This window comes from Trachypithecus francoisi, unplaced genomic scaffold (assembly GCF_009764315.1).
Source record: "Trachypithecus francoisi isolate TF-2019V2 unplaced genomic scaffold, Tfra_2.0 Lachesis_group14, whole genome shotgun sequence".
Lineage (NCBI taxonomy): Eukaryota > Metazoa > Chordata > Mammalia > Primates > Cercopithecidae > Trachypithecus > Trachypithecus francoisi.
Genome location: NW_022681459.1, coordinates 44,274,171 through 44,300,943, shown reverse-complemented (window position 1 = coordinate 44,300,943; position 26,773 = coordinate 44,274,171).

Sequence of the window (26,773 nt, the reverse complement as noted above, 5' to 3'; positions counted from 1 at the left end):
TTCTGACCTCTGCTATTTTTGGGACCCTTGGCTACTGGTTCTATTCCAGTTGCCATGGGGGTGATCGACTGTGCATGGGCTCCGACCACCTCCACACAGAGAAAGCTCTGCAGCCCTTGCTCACCTTCATGTTGATGCTGAGACTTAAGAGTAGTAGAGCTGACTCAGTAACCATTCATAAGCAACTTAAGTTTTTAATGATTGCCCTTTGCAGCAAACCTTTGACAAATCTAGACTGGAAGTTGATGCATCTGTTCTTTCCCCTTCCTGCTCCCAGTTTAATGATCTTTAAACACAGTAATTCATGTAGCCCCACCAAAGATGGTCCCATGAGAGGGGCAACCAGTACTCTTGATATCAACAGATGTCCAGATAGGATTGCATACTTGTGTTGTCTCTCCTTTCTTCCCTGTCTCATTCCTCTTTTCGTTCGCTCATATTTCCCTGGGACTGCACCCCTCCTTGTAAAAGAGCAACACATAAGCTTTTGCCTTGTGTTCTGCTTTCTGGGAAATGCAGGCTAATGCACATGGACATATAAACTCCATGCGGGCAGAAACTTTTGTCTGTTTTGTTCACTGTTGCATATTTGGCACTTACTGGCACATAGTAGAAGCTTAATAAATATTTGCTAACTGAAAAGTAAATATGCCAGGCTCTGTGCTAAGCAATCTTCGTGGATGATGTCATTTCATTTTCACAACAACCCTGTGACATAGGTACTATTATTATCTGTATTTTATGAGTGAGGAGAGTCTCAGAGGGGTCAAGCAACTTGCTCAAGGTCACTTAGCAAGAAAGTGATAGATCTGGGATAGGAATACAGGAGATTTGAGCCACGTTCAAAACGGAAGTTGTACATTCATGCCACTAATCAGTTAATCAAACTGGTAAGAGTTACTCAAACTGGTAAGAGTTAACCAAACTGTTACCTTCTCGTTTTGGAGCTCTCCCACCTTTTTCCTTTTTAACTGTTAAAATGTAGCACCTCAACCATTTTTCAGTGTACAATTCAGTGGCATTCGTTTACTCATGTTATTGTGTAACCATAACCACCCTCCGTCTCCAGAAGTCTTCATCTTACAAAACTGAAACTCTGTATGAAGTAAACAATAACTCCCTTCTCCCCTTTCCCCGTAGCTCTTGGCGACTACCATTCTATTTCCTGTCTATGAATTTGCCTGTTCTGGGCACTTCATTGAAATAGAATTGCACAGTATTTGTCTTTTTGTGACTGGTTGATTTCATTTAGCCTAATATTGTCAGGGTTCATCCGTGTGGAAGCATGTGTCATAATTTTCTTCTGTTTTAAGGCTGAAGAGTACTCCGCTGTGTGGATAGATGGCATTTTGCTTATCAACATGCATCACTGGATGGACCCTTGGGCTGTTTCCCCATTTAGCCATTGTGAATGAGGCTGCTATCAATATGGGTGTACGAATACCTCTTTGAGATCCTGCTTTCGATTCTTTTGCGTTTGTACACAGAAGTCGATTCCACTTTCTCTTTTACACTACTCACTGCGTAATGGTCAAAGAGTCTTGTGCCTCTGATTCTCCACCTTCCTCCTCCCCAAAAGCTTCATCCCTCCTAGCTAAGGGCCTTTAATTATTCTCTGTGCTGTGGTGGGGAAGAAACAAGGGAAATGTCGGGAAGGCACCAGAGATGCAGACCTAGTAGGGATGGACGCAATATTAAGGGGCCAGAATTGAAGACTAACAGAAATGGGATGGGAAGGTGAGGATGGGAGAGCAGGATCCTTCCACCCCAGTGAAACCACCACAAAGACCTTCTTAGGGCCCGTCATGATCTGTGAATATTCAAGGACTCCAGTGGCAGCAGGTCACTACCACCCAGGATGTCTTGCCACCTCTCTGGGCCTCAGTTTTCATGAGTGTGAAACATGTGGATTGAATAAGCTTAGGGATCTGAACCAGTAATTTTAAACTCTTACAATATGTCACAACCTGTGCTAAGCACGTTTCATGTATTATCTCATTTAATTCTCTCAGTGCTCCCATGAGGTAAGGGTGGTCCCCGTTTTACAGATGAGGAAACAGAAGCACAGGGTGAATGAATAACTTGCCTGATATTTTGTTGCCGGGAAATGCTGGAATTTGTGCCACAGAGTTTGCATCTAAGCTCTCTGGACATAATCACTAACCTGTGCTGCCAAGTGGCCACAGACCAGCCTTGGGGATCCCTGAGCCAGGCAATGCCGGTTCTTTGGCTACCTGTTGTCATCCCTCTTCTCCCAGCCCTACTATTGAAGACTATTAGGAGTCCCAGAAATGGGAACATGGTGAGACAGGGAGGGAGAGATGCTACTGACAGTATTGCTCTCTCCCGACAAGAAGAAATTACTAACTTGGCCAAATCATACAGAGTAGGGTGAAACTAGGCTCAAAACATGAAGTTAAATATAAATGAATGAATGAATGAAAAGATATGTAGGGCCGGGCGCAGTGGCTCGTGCCTGTAATCCCAGCACTTTGGGAGGCTGAGGCGGATGGATCACGTGGTCGGGATATACAGACAATCCTGGCCAACATGGTGAAACCCTGTTTCTACTAAGAGTACAAAAATTAGCTGGGCATGGTGGCCCATGTCTGTAGTCCCAGCTACTCAGGAGGCTGAGGCAGGAGAATCGCTTGAAGCTGGGAGGCAGAGGTTGCAGTGAGCTGAGATCGTGCCACTGCACTCCTGCCTGGCAACACAGCAAGACTCCATCTCAAAAAAAAAAAAAAAGTATGCAGAAAGAGAGGTAGGCAGATTGAGAACCCATATTCTGAGAACCCATTGCCTTTTAGATTCAAATCTCAGTTGATGGCCAAAACCTACCTGAATTTGCCAAAGATACAAACCCAAAGTATCTGAATTAACAATTTTGGAACTCTTAAAAACAGCAGTTTGTCTTTGCATTTACCTGCATAAGCTTTTAAACTTTCCAGGACCCTTTCAGCCTTCTATAGTGGAAAGCACAGGAAGGTCTGATTTCTGATTTTATCTGTGTGACCTTGTGCCAGTCACTTGCCCTCTCTGGGCCTCAGTTTCCCTGTGCATCAAATAGTGGTTGGCCTGGATAGACATTAAAGTCCATTCAAGCCATGGCCTGATTTTATGTTCTGGTGCCCCTTTCAGCCTCATGATTTATGACTGATGTAGGCGAAGCAGGCACAAGTCTTTATAAATGACATAGGAGGAAATAGAGGCCAAGAGAGGTGAAGTCATAGTTAACAGTCACTGGCAAGGCTGGGACAGGGACTCCAGCCAGAGTTCTGGGCCATTGACTTGTAGACCTCATAGTCATGTGAACAAGATAGAAGATAAAATCATTAATGTTTTCCTGAGCCTAAGCAAGATATTAGCTCATTCCCTGGACTCAGCCCAGAGCCTGGCATAGAGTAGGTACTCAATAAATACTTGCAGATCAATAAAGGAATAGACATGAAAGCATAAATACATTGAAACCAAAACATTTTTACCTGCTTTTTAAAGGTAATTTAAAATAACCTTTTTTGTTTCAGAATAGTCTTAGATTTACTGAAAAATTGCAAAGGTAGTGCAGAATGCTCCAACAAACCACACACCCAGTTTCCCCTATTGTTAACATCTTACATTCATATGATATGACACACTATTCACAATTAATGAACTAATATTGATACATCATTACTGCTATGGTTTGGATGTCACCTCCAAAAAACTCACGTCAAAATTTAATTGCCATTGTGATGGTATTAAGAGGTGGGACGATTAAGAGGTGATTTGATCATGAGGACTTTGTCTTCATGAATGGATTAATGCTGTCATGGGGGAAGTAGGTTAGCTATTGCAGGAGTGGACTCCTGATAAAAGAATGAGTTCGGCCTGATTTCCTTTTCCTCACATGCTTGCTTACTCTTCCACCTTTTGCCATGGGATGACACAGCACAAAGGTCCTTGCCAGATACCGGTGCCATGCTCTTGGACTTTCCAGCCTGCAGAACCATGAGCCAAATACATTTCTTTTCTTTATAAATTACCCAATCTGTGGTATTGTGTTACAGCAACACAAAGTGAACTAAGACGGTTATTAACTACAGTCTGTACTTTATTCAGATTTCTTTAGTTGTTACCTAATGTTCTTTTTCTGTCCCACGGTTTCATCCAGGATAGCACATTACACTCATTACTTGGGCAATTGTTAAACTTCCCGAGTCCCATATTGCCCTTCTTGTTCACTATTGCCCTACTTCAATCCACGTTCCACGTTGGAACCAGCAAGACATTTAAAATATAAGAACCTGATCATTTACCTCACCCTTTGCTTCAAGAAGTCCCCCATGACTTTGAGGAAAGAGTTGTAATTTGTTAAGTGAGTACCCAAGGCATTTTATGGCCTTTAAGGACCTGAATCTTGCACTCTGTCTTTACTGTGTTGTAAGATGCTGTCAACTGCAAGTTGTGGCAAACCCACTTCAAATGGGCTTAAACAATAAAGAAAGAATATTAGCTGATGTGATAGTTAATTGTATGTGTCAGTTTCACTGGGCTAAGGGACACACAGATAGCTGGTAAAGCATTATTTCTGGTGTGTCTGTGAGGGTGTTGCTGGAAGAGATTTGCATTTGAATCAGTCAACTGGGTAAAGAAGATCCACCCTCAGCAATGTAGGTGGGCACCATCCAATCCATTGAGGGCCTGAATAGACCAAAAAGGCAGATAAAGGGAGAATATTCTCTCTGCTTGAGCTGGGACATCTGTCTTCTTCTGCCCTCGAACATCAATGATTCTGGCTCTCAAGCCTTTGGACTCAAAGTGGGATTTACACCATTGGCACCCCTGGTTTTGGGGCCTTCAATTTTGGATTGGAACGACACCACCAGCTTTCCTGGGCCTCCAGCTTGCAGACAGCAAAGCATGGGACAGCTCAGTCTCCACAGTCACATGAGCCAATCGCTCATAATAAATCTCTTTCTATATATCTCTTTATATAGAAATACATGTATTTCTGCTTATTTCTGTTTCTTTGGAGAACCCTGAGTAATACAGCTTATATAAATGAAAAGTCAAATAGGAATGTGGGCTTCAGGCATAGTTTAATCCAGAGGTTTACTCTATCAGGAAGGCTCAGCTCCCTTTCCATTCTCCTCCAGCCTGCCTTTCTATGTCCATTGATTTTGTCCTTCCTAGAACAGCTTCTTACCTGGCAGCAACATAGCCCCAGAGTTCCATGACTCATATCCACACTCCAACACCTAGAAGAAAAAAGAACAAGCTTTTTTTTTCCCAGCAGAGCTCTAAGATTTATTCTGACTGGACTAGCTGAGATCTCATGCCTATTGATTGGCCATATCAGTTGGTTCAGGGATTATCACAAGTATTACTAGTATAGCCTTTATTGCGTTGAACTACAATTCTGGTTTTCTCATTGGTGTCTCCAATAGACGGTGATTATGTTATTCTCCTTCATATCCCCACTGCCTAGGACATAGTCATACTCACGAAATGTGAATTGGATTTTCAAAGTACAGGGTTAGTTGTCCTCTTCTCTTATCAAACTCTTGTGCTAGCTTAATCCGGGCCTCAGCAGTCTGTGGGCATAAAAGGTGCCCCATTAATAGTCATTAATACATAAATAAATACCAACTTGACTGCCTCTTGGCTCCATAGGACCTCAGCTCTTGTAATTCCTCCACAGCCGGGTATTCAAGCCCATCTCGGGGGCTGTCTCAGACAGGTTTACAAATACGATTAGTATGTTCCCTCTGGAACAGGTGGGTACCACTGTCCTTACCAAGTACCATGTCTTTGCTGGGTGCTGCAGTCTCTATCTTTGGGTCTCCATGGAGATCGTGGGAGAGTTGGGAGGGCGGTGCATACACCTTCTCCCTCTTCCTTGTAGTTGATGAGTCCTGCAGCAGTGGGCTTAGGCTCCAGTGTGTTGCAGAGGTCTGCATGGAGCCCATTGCCCATTCTTCTTTGCTGCCCTCGCTCCTCCAGGGCCCCAGACACATGTCCATGGACTGGGCCAAAGTAAGAGACCAGAGATGGTCATCTCACTCCACTCAGAATCTCTTCTGCTTTCTGGCCCTGAGATGTGGGATTGGAGCCAAGCCTGTCCTGCTAGATTTCTATTCCTCTGTCATTTGGACTCGGAGATTCCTGGCTGCACACAGAGACTGCCTCACTGATAATCAGACCTTCCTGGAAGTATCTGGACTCTGCAGTGGGCACGGCTTAGGCCTCACTCATGAGGAGTACACTAGCAAGGATGCCTCAGGGGGTCTGGTACCTTCCAGGTGCAGCAGAGAACGCTGGCCACTGTGCCTTGATTTTTCTGGGCCTTCTGTTGCCACATCTGTTGACATGGGACAATATTTCCAACCTCTCAGGGTTCTCTAGGGAGTTAAATGGGATAAAGGACTTGAAAATCCACAGATAATACCTCTTATTTTTCAGGCTGATTTAGGCCCAGCACACTAGACACCCACAGTGCTTATAAATACCTCCCTGGGTATTATCAAACACTTCTAATTATCAAACACATCTGTTGTTCCCAAAAGACAGTATATGCCTAAAAACAAGGACTATATATGTATGATTTGTATTTGTATATTTCATCCCCAAACTAAGTTTAGTGCAGCATAGACAAAATCAATCAATCAAGCAAGCAAAGCTGAGATTTATCGTCCACATACCATGCACCAGATTCTACATCAGTACCTTCTTCTTTTTTTTTTTTTAGATGGAGCTTCGCTTTTATTGCCCAGGCTGGAGTGCAGTGGCATAATCTCAGCTCACTGCAACCTCAGCCTCCCAGGTTCAAGTAATTCTCCTGCCTCAGCCTCCTGAGTAGTTGGGATTATAGGCGTTGGCCACCATGCGCAGCTATTTTTTTGTATTTTTAGTAGAGACAGGGTTTCACCATGTTGGCCAGGCTGGTCTCAAACTCCTGATCTCAAGTGATCCACCCGCCTCATCCTCCCAAAGTGCTGGGATTACAGGGGCGAGCCACCATGCCAGGCCTACATCAAGTACTTTCTATTCACCATGTCATTGAACCTTTACAGCAGTCTCACAAAGCAGGGACTAACTTTTTTTCTATATAAGCAAACAGAGGCCTGGGGGTGGGGTGTAGTGTAGGAATTTATACAAGGTCACTCAGTAAGTAGGTAGCAGAGCTGGGATTTGAATCTGGGTCTCTCTATTAAGCATACTTTTATATTCCATGTAAACATGTTTCCTAAAGACTATCCTTCTTCAAATCCACAACTTGTGAACACAGTTCCTCTAGGACATAGAACATGCCACGTGAATGCCTGATTGATTAAATGAAGAAATGTAAAAGAGTAATAGCTAGCTAGCAAGTGAGATAAAGATAGACACTGATAGATACATAGAGATAGATGGATGGATGGATAGATAGTTGATAGATTAGATAGATACATACATAAGATGGATGGATGGCTGATAGATGATTGATAGATAGATAATAGATTAGATAGATGGATGGATAGATAAGATAGATGGATGGATGGATAAGTAGATAGATCTACTGATATGTTAGTTGATAAAGCAAAGGATTCTTTATGGATGGTCTTTTCCCTAAGACTTTGCATCTGATCTTCAAAACATCTCCCATAACATCATCTGAATGCCCCTGGAACAGAAAGGTCATGTAGGATCAGCGTCAAGGTGAGGTCCCCACGGTTTGTTTTCCAACAACACTGGACATAGCTTATCCATCTTTCCCAGGACACATTGTGTTACAGAACAAGAGAAGCTTATCCAACCTCGGGGGTCTAGAGCCTGAAGGACATTAGAATGAAGAAGCTTCATTCCATGATGACAAGTAATCCAGGTGGGGAAGGGTAGGCACAAGGCTAGAAAATGAGACAATCTCATTGCCAACATTGCACACGCATGTGGGAGTTCTTCCACGTGACCCCTTTCTATGTACTGTTGACCTCGGAACAACACAGGTTTGAAATGTGCAGGTCCATGTATGGGTGGATTTTCTTCTGTCTCTGACACCCTGAGACAGCAAGAAAAACCCCTCCTCCTCTTCCTCTCCCTCAGCCTACTCAACGTGGAGACAACAAGGATGAAGACTTTTATGATGATCCACTTCCGCTTAATAAATAGTAAATATATTTTATTTTCCTTATGATTTCTTTAATAATATGTTCTTGTCTCTAGCTTCCATTATCATAAGAATACAAATATATAATATGAATAGTATCCAAAATATATGCTAATTGACTGTTTATGTTATTGGTAAGGCTTCTAGTCAACAGTAGGCTATCAGTTATTAAGATTTTGGGGAGTCAGGCCAGGCGTAGTGGCTCATGCCTGTAATCCTAGCACTTTGGGAGGCTGAGGCAGGAGGATCCCTTGAGCCCAGGAGTTTGAGACCAGCCTGGGTAACAAATCAAGACCCCATATCTACAAAAGATACAAATATTAGCCAGGCACAGAGGCAGGTGCCTGTAGTCCAGCTAATCAGGAGGCTGAGGCAGGAGAATTGCTTGAGCGCAGGAGGTTGAGGCTACAGTGAGCTATAATCACACTATTGCACTCCAGCCTGGGCAATAGAGCAAGACTGTCTCTAAAAAATATGGATAAAATAAATAATTTTCTTTTTTTTGACAGAGTCTCATTCTGTCGCCCAGGCTGGAGTGCAGTGGTACCATCTTGGTTCACTGCAAGCTCTGCCTCCTGCGTTCACGCCATTCTCCTGCCTCAGCCTCCCAAGTAGCTAGGACTACAGGTGCCCACCACCACGTCTGGCTAATTTTTTGTATTTTTAGTAGAGATGGGGTTTCACCATGTTAGCCAGGATGGTCTCGATCTCCTGACCTCGTGATCTACCCACCTTGGCCTCCCAAAGTGCTGGGATTACAGGCATGAGCCACCACACCTGATCAAAATAAATAATTTTTAAAAAGATTTTGGGGATTAAAAATGTATACCTAGATTTTCAACTGCATAGATTCAACTTAGATTTTCAACCCTTGCATTGGTCAAGGATCAGTTGTATAATCAAAAGCAAAGTTGACCTATTAGAGCCTGGCTAGAAGGACTTAATTTCTGCAATCACCCAAAAATCACTCTATGTGACCATTTTGCCAGGAAGGACAGCCCCATGGTGAGTTCCAAGAGCATCAAAATATGATAAGTGATCTGGACTGGGATGAGGAGGCATACAACACAGTCCCAGCTCTGCCACTAATAGGCTGCGTGACTCTGAACCCAGGGACTCTGTTTCACCCATCTACTTATCATCTCAACTCCAAATGCTGTGACATGTCAATAGCTTGAAATTGACCATGATGGTAGTATTTACACCACAGAAATCAGCCAATGCTAAGTCAGAGTCTTTTTTTGAAAGCCAGGTATTCAACATTTGCTAGCACACTGCTGGAAGGGGCCAAAATTTATTGAGCACCTAGTAAATGTCAGGTAGGTACCTAATGTACACCATCTCTCTTTTTTTTTTTTTTTTTTGAGATGGAGTCTCGCACTGTCACCTGGGCAAGAGTGCAATGGCATGATCTCGGCTCACTGCAACCTCTGCCTCCCAGATTCAAGCAATTCTCCTGCTTCAGCCTCCCGAGTAGCTGGGACTACAGGCACCTGCCACCATGCCTGGCTAATTTTTTGTATTTTTAGTAGAGGCGGGGTTTCACTATGTTGACCAGGCTGGTGTCGAACTCCTGACCTCGTGATTCGCCCGCCTCAGCCTCTCAAAGTGCTAGGATTACAGGCATGAGCCACCACTCCTGACTGGCATGTACACCATCTCTTCTAACCCTCAAAACTTCAGACAAATTCTGTGAGGCTCGAAGAGATTCACTAATGTGCCTATTGTCACCTAGCAACTAGGAGATGAGGCTGGTATCAAACACAGGACTTAATCCAAAACCCATGATATCTTCCCATCTCCATACTTGCCTCTCTGAATTTGGAAAGCCAAATATGATAAGAAACCACAAATATAGCTGGGTCACAACCCTGAAAGTTACCCTGAGGCTAGAGGGGTGTCAGCAATAGAAGTGCCAGTTCTTATTTCTCTATTGAACAAAAATTCTCTGATACTCTCAATTGTACTTAAGATTTTCCAGTTCATGCTGTCAATGCAGAATTGACCCAGAATCTACTTTTTCCATTCCACTCCCCCAGTGGCTTTTGTATTACATGAAATTCGAGTCAAATTATTTGGGGCCTTTGGCAAATGTCAATTTAAGGGGCTTACTTTGGGTATTGAAGGTCAATAATATTGTAAATTTTCCACTGTGCAAGGCAGTTTGATGTATGTATCATGCCTGAGTTGATCAGAGGACATTTCCATGCATGTTTGGTCATAGGTAAGCCCTCTAGTTCCCATCATTGACACTGCTATTGTTGAGAGGTTTTATGTAAGCTAATTCAGGGGGGAAATACACAATTTCATGCAAGCATACCACCACCTTTGTTTATTAATGGTTTACTCCCCCAAAAACCGTCCTTTCTCTTTCACCAAGAAGAAATAGCTCCCAACTGAGTCTTTGTGATAGCAATCCAGCAGAAACAAATGATGGGGTTCATTCTCAAAGAAGTTTTGAACAAAAGCCATGTGCCCTTATTGAAATAAATTGAATGCCCAGAACAGTGATTTTTTTTTTTCGTGATCCCTGTAATTTTAAGGCAGCTCATGCATCTGCCACTTATTCAAGATTGAATCAAGGTGAGCTTATTGGTTTTCCCGTGACCGCAAGGATGACCTTTTCACTCCGTGCATGACTGACTTTTAATCTACGGCAGACATTCAGTGACTTTGTAGCAGAAATGATTCAGTCCTAAGTCAGGCTCTTCCTGGAGATGTCTCTCTGGACCCTTTCTGGGAATGCCATTGAGCAACCTCGATTTTCCTTGTAGCTTGACTCCCCACCCCTTAAATTATGTGCCATTAAGCTCAATAAGCCCAATGAAGTACATGTGGGTGGAAATCCCTATCACATAGATTGTCTCCCAGCCAATGTGGCTGGTGGCCCATCTGCAGCATTTCACCAAGGGGATACAGTGCTTTAAAGCGAAGCAGTCTCTGACTCCTTGGTAACAAGTGTGGAAATATTTAAGGAGGAAGATTTCAACTTGAAAGGTGTGTGGCTTGTGGCTGTGAGGAGCTGTGTGTGCCCTACGATTAGAGAGTAAATGCCAGGAACCTAAATGGGTTTGCCCCTGACTCGCTGTGGGACTGTAGCCGAGTCACTCATTCTGATCTGGGTCTCAGATTTCCTGTCTATAAAGTCTGAGGGTTGGGCTTAACCAGGGGTGGAAAAATCAAATGGCTTCAGAGGCAAAGCAGGTAAAGAAGTGATTTCAGAGTGCTGGATTAAGAATTTAGGGAAACCAGGAAGTGCATGCCCCCACGTAAGAGAAAACTGTTAACAATATCGACACGGATAACACAAATAATAAATAACAGTGAACATGGTTGAGTGCTTATTCCAGGTATTATCCTAAACCCTTTACAAGTATTAACTCGTGTTTCTCATAACACCCTCTGAGATAGACCCTAATCCCATTTTACAAATGAGGAAACGGAGGCACAGAGATGTTCAGAAACTGGCCCCAGAGTCACACAGCTGATAAATGAGAAAGAGTTCCTCTTTGGGTAAGATTAGAAATGGGCCGGTCGCGGTGGCTCACGCCTGTAATCCCAGCACTATGGGAGGCCGAGGTAGGATCACGAGGTCAGGAGATCGAGATCATCCTGGCTAACACAGTGAAACCCCGTCTCTACTAAAAATGCAAAAAAATTAGCCAGGTGTGGTGACGGGCACCTGCAGTCCCAGCTACTCGGGAGGCTGAGGCAGGAGAATGGCATGAACCTGGGAGGCGGAGCTTGCAGTGAGCCGAGATCGCACCACTGCACTCCAGCCTGGGCAACAGAGCAAGACCCCATCTCAAAAAAAAAAAAAAAAACAGATTAGGAATACGTTGCCAGTTTTCAACCTTTAGACTAGGAGATCTCCAAAATCCTTCCAGCTCTAGCCTTCTGAATCTCTATGGAATGCAGTCTGCACACAGTAGGTGTTCTGTAAAGATTAGTCAGATAAATAAGAGTCAAATTTTTGGTACTAAGTAGCAGTTACTGGGCAGTTATATGCCAGACTCCATGATAAGGACCTGTAGACATTCATCCATTGATCAGCCCAAACCCATTTGCAGGTCATGAATCTGAGGTTCTATATAAGATGCACTGGGTCAAGGTCACATAGCTAGGAGTGGTGGACCTGGGGGTTAGCTCCAAGTCTAAACCATCCTCTTGACTAGAGCAGGAATTGGCGATCTATGGCCTAAGAGCCAAACTGGGCTCACCTGTTTCTGTAAAAATAAAGTTCTATTGGAACACAGTCACACTCACTCATTCACTTATGTATTTATTGTCTATGGCTGCTTTCATGCAGCCAGAATTGAGTAGTTACAATAGAGACAGAGTGGCCCACAAAGCCTCAAGTATTATCTCTCTGGCCCTTTGCAGAAAAAGTTTGCCAACACCTGGACTAGAAATGTAAAGAAACCAGCCATCAAAAGCAATGGAGACAGTGAAGAGGTGAGGAATGCGTAGGCTTTGGCAGGGCCCAGGGAGATCAGCAATGGCATCTTTAAGAGGTAGGTAGATGAAAGGAAAAGGAATTCAAAATCTGGACAAAGACTTGGCTCAGAAAAGAAAATTTCAGATGTGGAGGAAATGCAAGCTGCAGGGCAGTTATTCTGGGCAGTAAATGGCATTTTTTTTCTTTCTTTTTTTTTTTTTTTGAGACGGAGTCTTGCTCTGTTGTCAGGCTGGAGTGCAGTGGCGCCATCTCTGCTCGCTGTAACCTCCACCTTCCGGGTTCAAGGGATTCTCCTGCCTCAGCCTCCCTAGTAGCTGGGACTACAGGGGCCTACCACCACGCCCAGTTAATTTTTGTGTGTTTTTAGTAGAGACAGGGTTTCACCATGTTGGCCAGGATGGTCTCAATCTCCTGACCTCATGATTCGCCCGCCTTGACCTCCCAAAGTGCTGGGAATTACAGGCGTGAGCCACTGCGCCCGGCCAGTAAATGGCACTTCTAAAAGGCAAGAGGTTGGATCAGATCCTGGGCTGATTTTGAAGGGGATGTTGTTGCTGTTCACTCAGCTAATCAATACTGCATTCAGCTAATCAATACTGCATTCACCAAGAGATGGGAGTCCAGCAGTGAGACATGCTGGAGTGCAAGGAAAGGAAACTGGATTTCAGATGCAGGAAGGCTTTTCTTTCATTCACACCTTCCTTCACTGATACATTTCTCAAACATCCACTAGGTACCAGGAATCACACATTCCACTGAATGAGGAAGGGGGTGGGGCAGAGAGTATAAGGAGAGCAGGACATGCAGAAAAACAAGGAAGATAGAGAGGGAAGAAAAAATAATGAGAACGAGAGAGAGAAAGAAAGAAGTAGAGGGAAAGGAAAAAGAGCAGCAAGGGAAACATACAGAAATAGAGAAGGAAGAAGATAAGACAAAGTCAGAAAATGAAAAGGATATAGGAAACACTAAAGTGAGCTGTGAGCTTCAAGGTATGTACTTACCTTTCATTGCTTCCTTATGCAATGATGATCGGCCATGGTTCACTGCTCTTAAACCACTCTGAATCTTTTAAGCCTTCAGAAACTGCGGTCTACCTGGTTCTGAATGGGGGAAATTCATCTCTGACTTGCCATGCAGCATCCAGAACACCATGGCCCAATGAGGTGGGTGAAATTAAAGTTGGACATTGGACCTTGCCATAAGCAGAACATTTCCCACCATGGGGATTCAAGAAAATAATTCTAGAAGTCTAACTGTCTGAGGAAATAAGATTTATGGTCAAAGAACAATGTGAGGTGGTGTGGAATCATAGACTACTGGAGCTGGAAGAAACCAAACAATGATGCTAATAGTGATGATGATTGATGGTGTCATGAAGACAACGGCAATGGCGATGATGGCAATAGATGATGATGATGCTATTACATGATGCTGAGGTAGCAGCTTCAGCAAACAACCCTTTATTGGTTTTGTGTGTCCCAAGCACTATGCTACTTGCTTTAGCAGCACCATTTCTGAATCCTCTCTACAATCCTGTGATGATTAATCTTGAGTGTCAAAACTTGACTGGATTGAAGGATGCAAAGTGTTCTTCCTGGGTGTGTGTTTACATCCCACTGGAGAACCTTGACTAATACAAATCCTAAGAGAGGTATTACTGTTAACTCAGTTTTTTATTTTTATTTTTTATTTTACTTATTTGTTTGTTTTTTTGAGACAGAGTTTCACTCTTGTTGCCCAGGCTAGAGTGCAATGGCATGATCTCGGCTCACTACAACCCCAGTCTCCCAGGTTCAAGCAATTCTCCTGTCTCAGCCTCCCGAGTAGCTGGGATTACAGGCGTGCATCACTACACCCAGCTAATTCTGTATTTTTAGTAGAGACAGGGTTTCTCCATGTTGGTCAGGCTGGTCTCAAACTCCCAACCTCAGGTGGTCCGCCCACCTCGGCCTCCCAAAGTACTGGGATTACAGGCATGAGCCACCACGCCCGGCCAACTCAGTTTTTTAGAGGAGAAAACTGAGGCTCTGAAAAGCAAAGCTACTTACTAAGGTCAAAGCTAGGGTGGAGCTGGGATTTGAACTCGCCTCTCTGAGCCCTCAGCACATGCTCAGAACCATTAAATGAGTGATTCTCAAAGTATGGACCCTGGGCCATCAGTATCAGAATAACCCCAGGAAGTGGCTGTTTAAAATGCAGATTCCTGGGCCCCACCCAAATCCATTGACTCAAATACTCTGGAGGAGAATAGTCTCAGATCTACATTTTGAACCAGATTCCCCAGATGATATCTATATTTGCTGAGGTTTGAGAATCACCACACGAGACTCAGGCTTCAAAGATTCCATGACCTACTGGTAATAAACTGGAGTATTGTTCAACACATGTTCACTCACTTTTTCCTTCCTTTTGGGGCAGTGTATTCTTTTCTGGCCCCACTGGCCTTGAGCTAGACCATTTGACTGACTTCGTTCAGTTGAATGTGAGCAGATGTTATATGATAGAATCTTGAGCCATGTTTGCATAGCGTGACTTGTCTCTCAAACTTCTGCCATCATCACAAAAAGAACATGCCTTATATAGCTGCTGCCTCTTCAGCATGGGATCCAGAATCAGACATGTGGAGCAGAGCTGAACTGTCCCAAAGTCTAGAGCCAGGCACGACCAGTCCACAGTCTGAAACAGAAACACCTGAGCAATTTATACTTGCATGAGCAAGAAAAATAAATGCTTGTTGTCAGCCATTGAGTTCAGGGATGATTTGTTATGTGGCATAATCACAGCAATAGCTGATTGATACACATAAAATTATATACTGTATATTGTGGATCCATTTTTATATTGTATGTCCACTTTTCTGGAGAGGGTGTACATATACCATCTAGCAAATTCTCAAGAGACTAGAAATCCCAAAAAGTGTTAACAGCCACAGAACTACTTTAAAATCCTCTCCACACTCAGTGGAACCTCAGGTTCCAGGACTTGAGCCGAATAAGTTTTCACCGTCCCTCCCTGCCTCTTAGAATGTAACTATTTATTTAAGTCTTAAACTTTAAGGGGTCCAGACTGAATATGCTACAGGAGTTCTGAAAAGGGGGCCTGGGTGATGGTCTTAGGACCCATTCTCAAGCACTTGGACTCTTAAAATTATCACCAGATACAAAAAGAAAGGAAATGAAAGCAGGGATTATTAAAGTCCGGAGAGTATTTTATAAGATTGTCCTCCTCTTGTCCCTTATAACTTACCCATTTATCTCTCCAATGAAAAAATTTCTGTCTAACTCTGAAATAAATAAAAGCAACTCAGTCAATGTTTTGCCAGAAATATGAAAAATTAAAAATATTATGCCCCAGTCTGGGTTGGTTTCTATATAAATAAATATATACAGAATCTATATTCAACACCTCAATCATGAAAATTATGCTAACATGTCACAGGACATTAATTTTTTCAAGACCACTGGGCAATATTTTAGGAATTTGCGAATACACAGTTGACGGGTTTTGGCCTGCAGGGTATGAAGTGCCAGCTCCAAGGCCCCATGGTAGAAGCAGCGAGGCTCCCAAGAAGGATGTGAAGTAACCCAGCCAAGGCTCCATTTGTTTTACGTCACTGCCCATATATTATCCTGAGCTGGAGGCAGAGCAAACCAATCTGTGAGCAATCCATTTCCCTGGGTTGGCTTCATCCCCTTGGCTCTTATCAGCCAAGTATTTCAACACGGACGGGTTCTGCCCGGTCAGGGAGACGCAGTTGAACTTGAACTGTGTCCAGCTGGCAGGATTTTTGATTGCCAAGACGACCGGCTGCTTTCAAGGAGAGCAGAATTCAAACAGTGATTAATGAAGTGATAGGGGGAAGAGTAAGAAAGAGAACATGATTGTGCTCTGTAACCCAGGGCTACGCTGAGACTAGAGGGAGGATTTCTTGGGTAGTGCGGGAGGAATTAGGAAAACTTAAGTTCTCACTTCCCCCTAGTAATGGCCCTAATACCTTGCCCTTTTGGATTTTGATGCATCTTTTGTCGGTACAGTCAGATAGCTTGGGTTCGGATCCCAGCTCCACCACTTAGTTTCTGTGCAGCACTGGGCAAGTTACTTGACCTCTCTGTGCTTCTGTAACATCCAGAAAAATGAGGACAATATACATTGAAAGTTAAATGAACTGGCTGGTCCTGGTGGCTCACACCTTGCACTTTGGGAGGCTGAAGCAAGAGGATCACTTGAGGCCAAGAGTTCAAGACCAACCTGGGCAACACAGCCAGATCCCATCTCTACAAAAGGAATTACAAAAATTAGCTGGGTGTGGGGGTGCATGCCTGTGTTCACAGCTACTCAGGAGGCTGAGGCAGGATGAATCACTTAAGTCCAGGATTTGGAGGCTGCAGTGAGCTATGATGGCACCACTGTACTCCAGCCTGGGTAACAGAGCAAGAACCTGTCTCTATTCAAAAAAAAAAAAAAAAAAAGTTGGCTGGTTGTGGTGGCTCATGCGTGTAATCCCAGCACTTTGGGAGGCCAGCTGGATCATCTGAGGTCAGGAGTTTGAGGCCAGCCTGGCAAACATGGCGAAACCCCATCTCTACTAAAAATATAAAAAAATTAGCCTGGCCTGGTGGTGTGTGCCTGTAATCCCAATTATTTGGGATGCTGAGGCAAGAGAATTACTTGAACCTGGGAGGCGGAGGTTGCAGTTCACACCACTGCACTCCAGCCTGGGCAACACAGTGAGACTCTGTCTCAAAAAAAAAAAAAATTACATTAAATTAACTGGTGAGATGGGTACCGCATCGCAGTGGTTACAAACATGGGCTCTTTAAATGTCTTTAGTATTTGGCTAAGGAAAAAAAAAAGAAGAAGATGATGGGCTCTGGAGGCTCTGGCTGGGTTTGAATCCTAGCTCTACTACTCACTTCCTGTGTAGCCTAGTGCAAATTCCTTAACCTTTCTGCTTCAGTTTTCTCTTACGTAGAATGAACATAGCAATCGTTTTTACCCTGGAGGCTTGTCTTGGTGAGTTAATACAGTCGGCGCCTCTGGGCCTAACCTGGGGCCTTTAAAGGTTTAATCAATTTTAAAGGTTTAGGGTGATTCTGCAGGAGGTAAGGGAGTAGGGTATCTCTGAGAAAATTTGCTATGCATCCCTGGGTAATTGACTACTCTCCTCTGAATCTTAGTTTCCACATCTATAAAATGGAAGGTTGAACTGAATGGTCTCTGAGCTGTTCCTTTAAAACTCTGTGATTCTGGGCACGTACACCGACCCTGAAGACAGTACTTCACACTTCCGTGCCTTCACACATGCGGTTCCTTTGGCCTAGAGTGACTGCCCCCATCCTGTCTGTTTGGGGAGTGTCAACTGGCCCTCCATGCCCCACCCCTCATGTCATTCCCCTCTGTAAACACTCCTCCGACTCCTTCAAGTAAAGACTATGGAGCCCGACTCTGGACTGTCTTCTCTTCCTGCAGCATTTGGCTCTTGTTACACTCACCTCCCTGTGCTAAACTCATGGGATGAGCATGGACTAGATCCGTTCATCCTCCTCCAGGCTCACCTTCAAGCGAGCTAGTGAGTCTATGTTCAGGTGGGTTCAGCTCAACAGCCTTAGGTCGGGCCTTTCTAGAGGGTAGGGACAGGAGATAAGCAGAGGAGATAGGTAGGATGACCCAGGTACTGAGTGAAGTGAACAGAGGTATGGAGATATGGACAGTGAGAAGACCACCTTGTCCTGCTTGGAGGACAGCACTGCAAGATTCTACTTTTATTCTGGCTTAGGGTTTAGCACATTGTGAGTGTCCAATAAATATCTGTGGAACGAAGAAAAGGATGTGTGGGTGGATGGGTGGATGGATGGGTAGATGAAGAGATGAATGAATTAATGGAAGGGGGGATGGATGGATGTATAAATGATGAGATGGTGTATGTATGTATCCATGTAAATATATATGTATATGGATGGGTGAATAGATGGATGGATGGATGGAGGATAGATAGATTGGTAGATGAGAAGATGTATGTATGTGTATATATATGTATATGGATGGGTGGATGGATGGATGAATAAAAGGATGGAGGATGGATGGATGATAGATTGGTAAATGATAGGATGTATGCATGTGTACATATATATATGGATATGGATGGGTGGGTGGGTGGGTGGATGGATGGATGGACGGATGGATGCATAATATCAGGGAGTCAGAATGAAGAGCCAGATGCAGGGATACATCAGGGCTCGGGGACAGTGGCCAGAAATACAGGAAACCAAGACAGAAAAAAAAAAAAGAATATTTTACAATATCTACAAACAGCAATTCAGAGACTCCAATGAGCTGAGCTGATCCCAGCACCTTCAGCTGAGCTGATCCCAGCACCAAAGGTGAGGATTTAGCATATAACCTTGATGACAGGTGATGAGTATGTGATCTAAAGTTTACATATATGGGCTATGAAATGAAATCAGGATGTGTTAGGCAGATCATTTGGTTGCCAGTTTCAAGCAGTGAGATGATGGCAGGAGAGGACAGAGCCACAGAAAATCTGGCTTTCTTTTCCCAGATGCCTCACCCCACCCCTCGGCCTTCACTTTTTGAGCCCAGTTCAGAGTCTCTTTTTGAGAGAAGTCTTCCCTCATCACCACCTCTCCTACCCAAGCCAGCCCCTGTTCTCTTATCCTCTTTTACACCTTTGTCACTGCCTCCATCTCAAGAGTAAACAGTGCATTTTGACATCAATTGCTTTCCATATTAGCCCTTGCCACAAAGCCAGATCCATGAGCTCAGGGGTCCTGACTGCCAGCCCTCTCGCTGCATCCGTGGTGCTTAGAACAGTACCTGTAATCCAATAGACATTCAGTATATACAGTTGCAAATATTTGAATAAATATTCATACAAATCACTGTGGTTTAGAATGGGGAGAAGAGAATCGGGAGTCTATGTGAGTTTTGATTTTTTTATATGACTTTTCCAAAAAATGTCCGTCCTGTCCCACAAAGCTAAGAAGACACACTGTAAGCATCCCAGCCACCCACTTGTTTGCAGGCAGTGGTTCTTCGATTTTACTGTACATATGAAACTCCCAAAGAGCCTGACCACACTGGTACCCGGCCCCAACCAGAGCATCTGACCTCATGAGCTGGGTGCAGAGCTGGCACTGGGATTGTTCAGAGCTCCCCAGGTGACCCTAACGTGCAGCCAAGGCTGAGACCCCTAACTTTGGAACACAATCTCTACTCCTCTCATTGCTGAATTCCCATTTTAGAAAAGCTGGGGGGATGAGTGTCTAATGTTACTCATTCATGTCTTTGGGTACTGGAATCCTGGAATGAAGGTTGCAAAATGGGCAGTTATATGGCCTTTTGGGTCTGGATGACTGATAGGGCTTCAGGATTCTTTCTGGGGACAAATATTCTTCTTTAATTACAAAAAAAATCTAGGCCAGGCATGGTGGCTCAAACCCATAATTCTAGCACTTTGGGAGGCCAAGGCGGGTGAATCACCTGAGGTCAGGAGTTCAAGACCAACTTGGCCAACTTGGTGAAATCTCGTTTCTACTAAAAATACAAAAACTTAGCCAGGCATGGTGGCGGGCACCTGTAATCTTACCTATTTGGGAGGCTGAGGCAGAAGAATTGCTTGAACCCAGGAGGCAGAGGTTGCAGTGAGTTGAGATCATGCTGTTGCACTCCAGCCTGGGAGAGAGAGTGAGACTCTATTAAAAAAAAAAAAAATGTTGGGAGGCCGAGACGGGCGGATCACGAGGTCAGGAGATCGAGACCATCCTGGCTAACACGGTGAAACCCCGTCTCTACTAAAATATACAAAAAACTAGCCGGGCGAGGTGGCAGGCGCCTGTAGTCCCAGCTACTTGGGAGGCTGAGGCAGGAGAATGGCGTGAACCCGGGAGGCGCAGCTTGCAGTGAGCTGAGATCCGGCCACTGCACTCCAGCCTGGACGACAGAGCGAGACTCCGTCTCAAAAAAAAAAAAAAAAAAAAAAAAATGTAGAGCCAGATGCGGTGGCTGATGCCTGTAATTGCAGCACTTTGAGAGGGAAAGGTAGGAGGATTGTTTGAGTCCAGGAGATCAAGACCAGCCTGGGCAACATAGTGAGACTCTGTCTCTACCAAAAATTTAAAAATCAGCTGGGCATGGCAGCATGCAACTATAGTCCTAGCTACTCGGGAGGCTGAGGCAGGAGCACTGCTTGAGCCAGGAGTTCAAGACCAGCCTGGGCAACATAGCGAGACTCTGTCTCTACCAAAAATTTAAAAATCAGCTGGGCATGGTGGTACACACCTATAGTCCTAGCTACTTGGGAGGCTGAGTCAGGAGCATTGCTTGAGCCCAGGAATTTGAGGTGGCAGTCAGCTATGATCATGCTGTTGTACTCCAGCCTAGGCAACCGAGCGAGACCCTGTCTCTAAAAAAAAGAAAAAGAAAAAAAAAAGAAAAAATCAACCTCACTCTAAGCCCATCTATAAAAAGACACCAATGAGGCCACTCTATGAGCAACTATAATCATGCTACATCCATTTGCACATAGAATTGCTGAAATCTATCCAGCATCTTTTATCACAGGTGGCAGAGTGGTATAAGGGGTAGCTGGAGATACATAGTGGCCACTGTGTCCTTGGACCACCAGAGTCAAGCCAGGGTGGAGCCAAGTGGCTGGTGGTTGAGGATCATTTCCTTTCTTCCGCAGGGTCTAGAATCTTTTCTCCTCCAGGGTCTCTCATGGACTAATTCATAACTACACTTTAGTGTCTGACAGTAACAACCTGAGGAAATTTGCAAACAAAATATCAGGAAACACCATCCACTTAGAGATCGGAATTTCATCCCCCTTGCAATGCCCTGGAGCGTGTCTGGGGAGAAGGGGTGCAGTTCGAGTGTTTTTTTTAAAACTATGATTATGATTTTAGGTCAATTATATATACCTGGGGCTCAGTGAGAAGTGACATCTCCAAGGCTATTTACTGAACCACAGTTGAGTAAAATTTCCCACTGGGAAGGAAGACGGAGGAAATGAACATTTGTTTATGGCCGATTAAACACAAGCAGATGCTAAGTGATTGACACTATTCCCACTGAATCCTCACAACCACTCCACGGCAAAGCTACTAATTGCCCCATTTGCAGACTGATGGAGAAACTGAGGCTCATAAAGGTGAAAATATTTGCCCATCTTCCTCATTACTATGCTGTACTCAGCACTGTTCGCAAGAGGGAGAACAATAGCTACTTAACATGGGCTGTGCAGTCACACAGACCTGGGGTCAGGCTGCAGTACTGTGGCGTGATCATAGCTCACGATACCCTTGAACTCCTGGGCTCAAGCGATCCTCCTACCCCAGCTGGGGTTGATCTTGCCTTTGCTCCTTGCCTGGTACAACCTTGGACAAGTGTTTTCTCAGAACTTCTTTGCCATGTCTGCAATACCAGATAATAATACCTATATAGCAAAGAGTTGTTTGAAGTGTTCAGGGAGATCGTATCTGCAAAGTGCCTAGCAGTGGTCCCGGCACAGGTGGGTACACAACAGATACTAAAAATGAATGTGACCTAGACTTTGAACACATAAGAGATGATCAATAAAATTAAATCCTCAAAACACACACTCTTCTGGTTACAATATGGGGAAAGCTATGACCTGGACAAGATGCAATTTTTGCTCTAAAAGAGCTCACAGCCTTGACTGTGAAAGAAAAAAGCCCATGGAAACAGAAAGCAAATAGTAATTGTATAATTGTAATATAATAATCCATAATCATACAATAATCTGTAATTTTATGAGTCACGATGTATGCAGTTGAAAAAGAAATAGCAACTCTAATTAGCTTTTTAAAATGCACTTATTGACCTAAAAAATGAGTTTATTTAATTTCAATTTTAAACTGTTAGCCTAAGAGGCTTAGGCCAAGGTAGTGGTTTAGAGCTTGGGATAAATACGTCACCAGGTCTGTTCTGATCAGGGAGTGTCAACACTACTAGGCCTAACATCTTTCTATAACAAATAATTTATCATGTGATGAATCCTGAAATGAAATTCACAGAAAATATAATCTACCTACCCTACAGTTTAATAGAACACCAATATAGTGCCTTCTCTGTGATACAAAGGAGAAGAAAGAAAATAGGTTTATAATAAAAATATATTTTTCAATATATAAATGTTCACACACAACTCCACTAGAAGACATAATGAAGTCATCAAAAGCTTGCACTTTGAACAGACATGATGCAATATTTGGCTAAATATTGTCAACAGTTTTACTTTATATTTAACAAATTAGAATAATGGTGACATAGACATTTTCATACACATATGCATATCCCTCAGAAAGTCTTCCTAATTAGCATTTCCTGGTAGAATGCCTCATGGATTTTCATACCCAAACATCATGAAACGAATGTATCTCTCAATGTATGTTGATGTTAACGTAGGAGAAAATTACATTTGCATCTCCAAAATTCAATGCAACGTTGTAAACAAAATGCTGTACAGAATAAGTTTGATGCTACACTCTAAACACAATTGGTGGAACATCACGATTCCAGTTTGAAAAGTCCTCCCAACGTCAACAAAAGGTACATGAATCTCCTACGTTACTGCTGCAAAGACAAGCCATGTCAATATCAACAAAAGTACCATTTATGTTCTTTTCTATCACCTTTACTGAAATATAATTTACATGCAATAACCTGCATCCATTTAAAGTATATAAATCAGGCCAGGTGCAGTGGCCCATGCCTGTATCCCAGCACTTTGAGAAGCTGAGGTGGGCGGAATGCTTGAGCTCAAGAGTTTGAGACCAGCCTGGGCAACATGGTGAGATGCCATCTCTACAAAAAATACAAAAGTTAGCCTGTGTGGTGGCACATGCCTGTGGTCCCAACTACTCTGGGGGCTGAGGTGGGAGGATGGCTTGAGCCTGGGAGGCAGAGCTTGTGGTGAGCCAAGATTGCACCATTGCACACCAGCCTGGGTGACAGAGCAAGAACCTGTCTCAAAGAATAAAAATAAAAAAATATAAAGTGTGCAATTCAATGAGTCTTGATAGATGTATATGCCTGGGAAACCACTGCCACAAGAACATACCCACCACCCCTCATATAGCCTTGTGCCCCTTTGCAATTCACTTCATCTTCCACTCCCAGCCTCAGGCAGTCACTGAACCCAAACAACTGTTCACTAACAATGGTATTGATATTGTGGTGATGCTTTAGGTATTTTACATCATAAATAAGAATTTGTCAGTTATATATAGCAATTTTACTGTGTTTTAATTACATTTTAAGAAATTGGTTGGGGATTTGGGGTAACAAAGGCATTATAATTTTTCTATTTTAAAATAATGAAAACTAAGAGTTCTGCTTCTGGGATGATGAAGCAGATGTATTTTTCCCTCTTCTTCCCACTAAGTACAACTAAAACCCTGGACATTGTATGTAAACAAATATAAGAAGACATTGAAAAACAGAGACAGGACTAGCTAGAGACCTCACGACTTGAAGAACAACATAGTAGTGAGTTCTGGGAAATTGTTTTTGGCTTCATGTATCCCAGAGTTGAAGCTGAAAAAGCTGGCAACCCAGAAACACCAATGGGTGCAGACAAAAAAAGACTCTAACAAAACCCTGCTTTTTGCAGGCAAAGGACCAAGAAAGAGGTAACCTAGAAAGACAGAAGACTTTTAGACAATAACTGTTCTGTTGCGTCCAGACATAGAAAAGTCAGTAGCCTGACTACACCCACACCATCAAAGGCTAAGTGAGGAGCCTGGAATTCCATGCTCTTGAGGCTGTAATGAGGTGCCCAACACATCTGTTGGGATGGTGTCTGAGGAGGCCTAGTGAAGAGTCAAAACTTTCACCACTGTCCAGTGGTAATAAGGCCACAGCCACCTCGGTGTCAGTGGTACTACAGAGGTAGCTGTAACTCTTAAACCCACCCAGGAATAACAAGAAACCACCTCCTTTTGAGTGTCAGTGATGAAAAATGTGGACTTCTACCTCCTTCTGGTAGTGACTAGGTGGCACCCCTGCCACCTGTCCTTTCAGAGTAGTGTCAGAAAAAGCCAGCCAAGGCAGAAAATTTACATAGATTAAGGGTCTCATAGCATAATACTAAAATGCTCAGGTTTTCATCAACAATCACTTTTCATACCAAGAACCAGGAAGATCTCAAACTGAGTGGAAGAAAAAGATAATTAATATATGTCAACACTAAGATGACAGAAATGTGAGGATTCTTTCACAGTGATTGTAGAGATACTTTGATAAACATGCTTCAACAAGCAACTACAAACGTGTGAAACAAATGAAAAAAAAACAAATCCTCAGCAAAGAAATAAGACAGCTCAGAAACGAAATACATATAAAGAAGGAACAGATAGAAATTTTAGAACTGAAAAACACCATTACTGAAACACCAAGCTAAATGGACCAGCTCACAGCAGAATAGAGGGAACAGAGGAAAGTATCCATGAACTGGAGGGTAGCACAATAGAAATGATTCAACCTGAACAACAGAGAGAAAATAGAGTGAAAAAAAAAAACAATAAACAGAGACTCACAAAGCCTATGGTTCGGCTTTGTGTCACCACCCAAATCTCATGTTGAATTGTAATCCCCATAATCCCCACATGTCAAGAGAGAAACCAGGTGGAGGCAATTGGATCATGGGGGTGGTTTCCCCCATGCTGTTCTCATGATAGTGAGTGAGTTCTCATGCAATCTGATGGTTTTATGAGTGTTTGGCATGTCCTCCTGTGTTCATTCTCTCTCCTGTCACCCTGTGAAGAGGTGCCTTCTGCCATGACTGTATGTTTCCTGAGGCCTCCCCAGCCATGTGGAACTGAGTCAATTAAACCTCTTTTCTTTATAATTACCCAGTCTTGAGCAGTTCTTTATAGCGGTGTGAGAATGGACTAACACATTCAGGGACCAATGAGATTATAAAAAAGAGCTAACATTTGCGTCCACAGAGTCCTGGAGGTGAGAAGAAAAAATGAGAGGCTAGGCCGGGCACGGTGGCTCAAGCCTGTAATCCCAGCACTTTGGGAGGCCAAGACGGGCAGATCACGAGGTCAGGAGATCGAGGCCATCCTGGCTAACATGGTGAAACCCCATCTCTACTAAAAATACAAAAAACTAGCCAGGCGAGGTGGCGGGCGCCTGTAGTCCCAGCTACTCGGGAGGCTGAGGCAGGAGAATGGCATGAACCCGGGAGGCGGAGCTTGCAGTGAGCAGAGATTGCGCCACTGCACTCCAGTCTGGGTGACAGAGCGAGACTCCGCCTCAAAAAAAAAAAAAAAATGAGAGGCTAGAAAACTACTCAAAGAAATAATGCTGAAACTACCCAGATACATCAAGAAGAAACTTAAGAAGCTGAGCAAACCAAAGATACATCATAATAAAGCTTCTGAAAACTAAGGACAAAGAAAAATTTTTAAAGCAGTCAGAGAAAAATGACATCTTAGCCATAGGGGAAAAAAAAAATCAAATGATAGCAGATTTTTATTCAGAAACCATGGATGCCAGAAAAAAATGGCAAGATAATTTTCAGGTACTGAAAGAAAAGAACTGTTAATCTAGAATCCTATATTCAGCAAAAATATCCTTTAGTAATCAAAACAAAACAAAACAAACAAAAAAACAACAAGACATTCTTAGACAAAGGCAAACTAGGAAATTTTGTTTCTAGAAGATCTACCCTAAAAGAATAGCTACAGAAAGTTTTCTGGCTGGGTGCCATGGCTTGCTCCTATAATCCTAGCACTTTGGGAGGCTGAGGTGGGAGGATAACTTGAGCTCAGGAGTTCAAGACCATCCTGGGCAACATAGTGAGACCCCATCTCTACAAATAATAGTAATAATAAATTAGCCAGGTATAGTGGCACATGCCTGCAGTCCCAGCTACTCGGGAGGCTGAGGTGGAAGGATCACTTGAGCCCAGGAGTTCAAGGTTGCAGTGAGCTATGATAGCATCACTTAACTCCAGTCTGGGTGATAGAGTGAGACCCTGTCTCTTTATGAAAAACAACAAACAAACAAACAAAAAACAAAGAAGAAGGAGGAGGAGGAGGAGGAAAGAAGAAAGAAGAAGACAACGTTTTCTAACCAGAAAAGAAGCAATAAAAGAAATTCTAGGACATCAAGAAGGAAGAAAGAACATAGTAAGC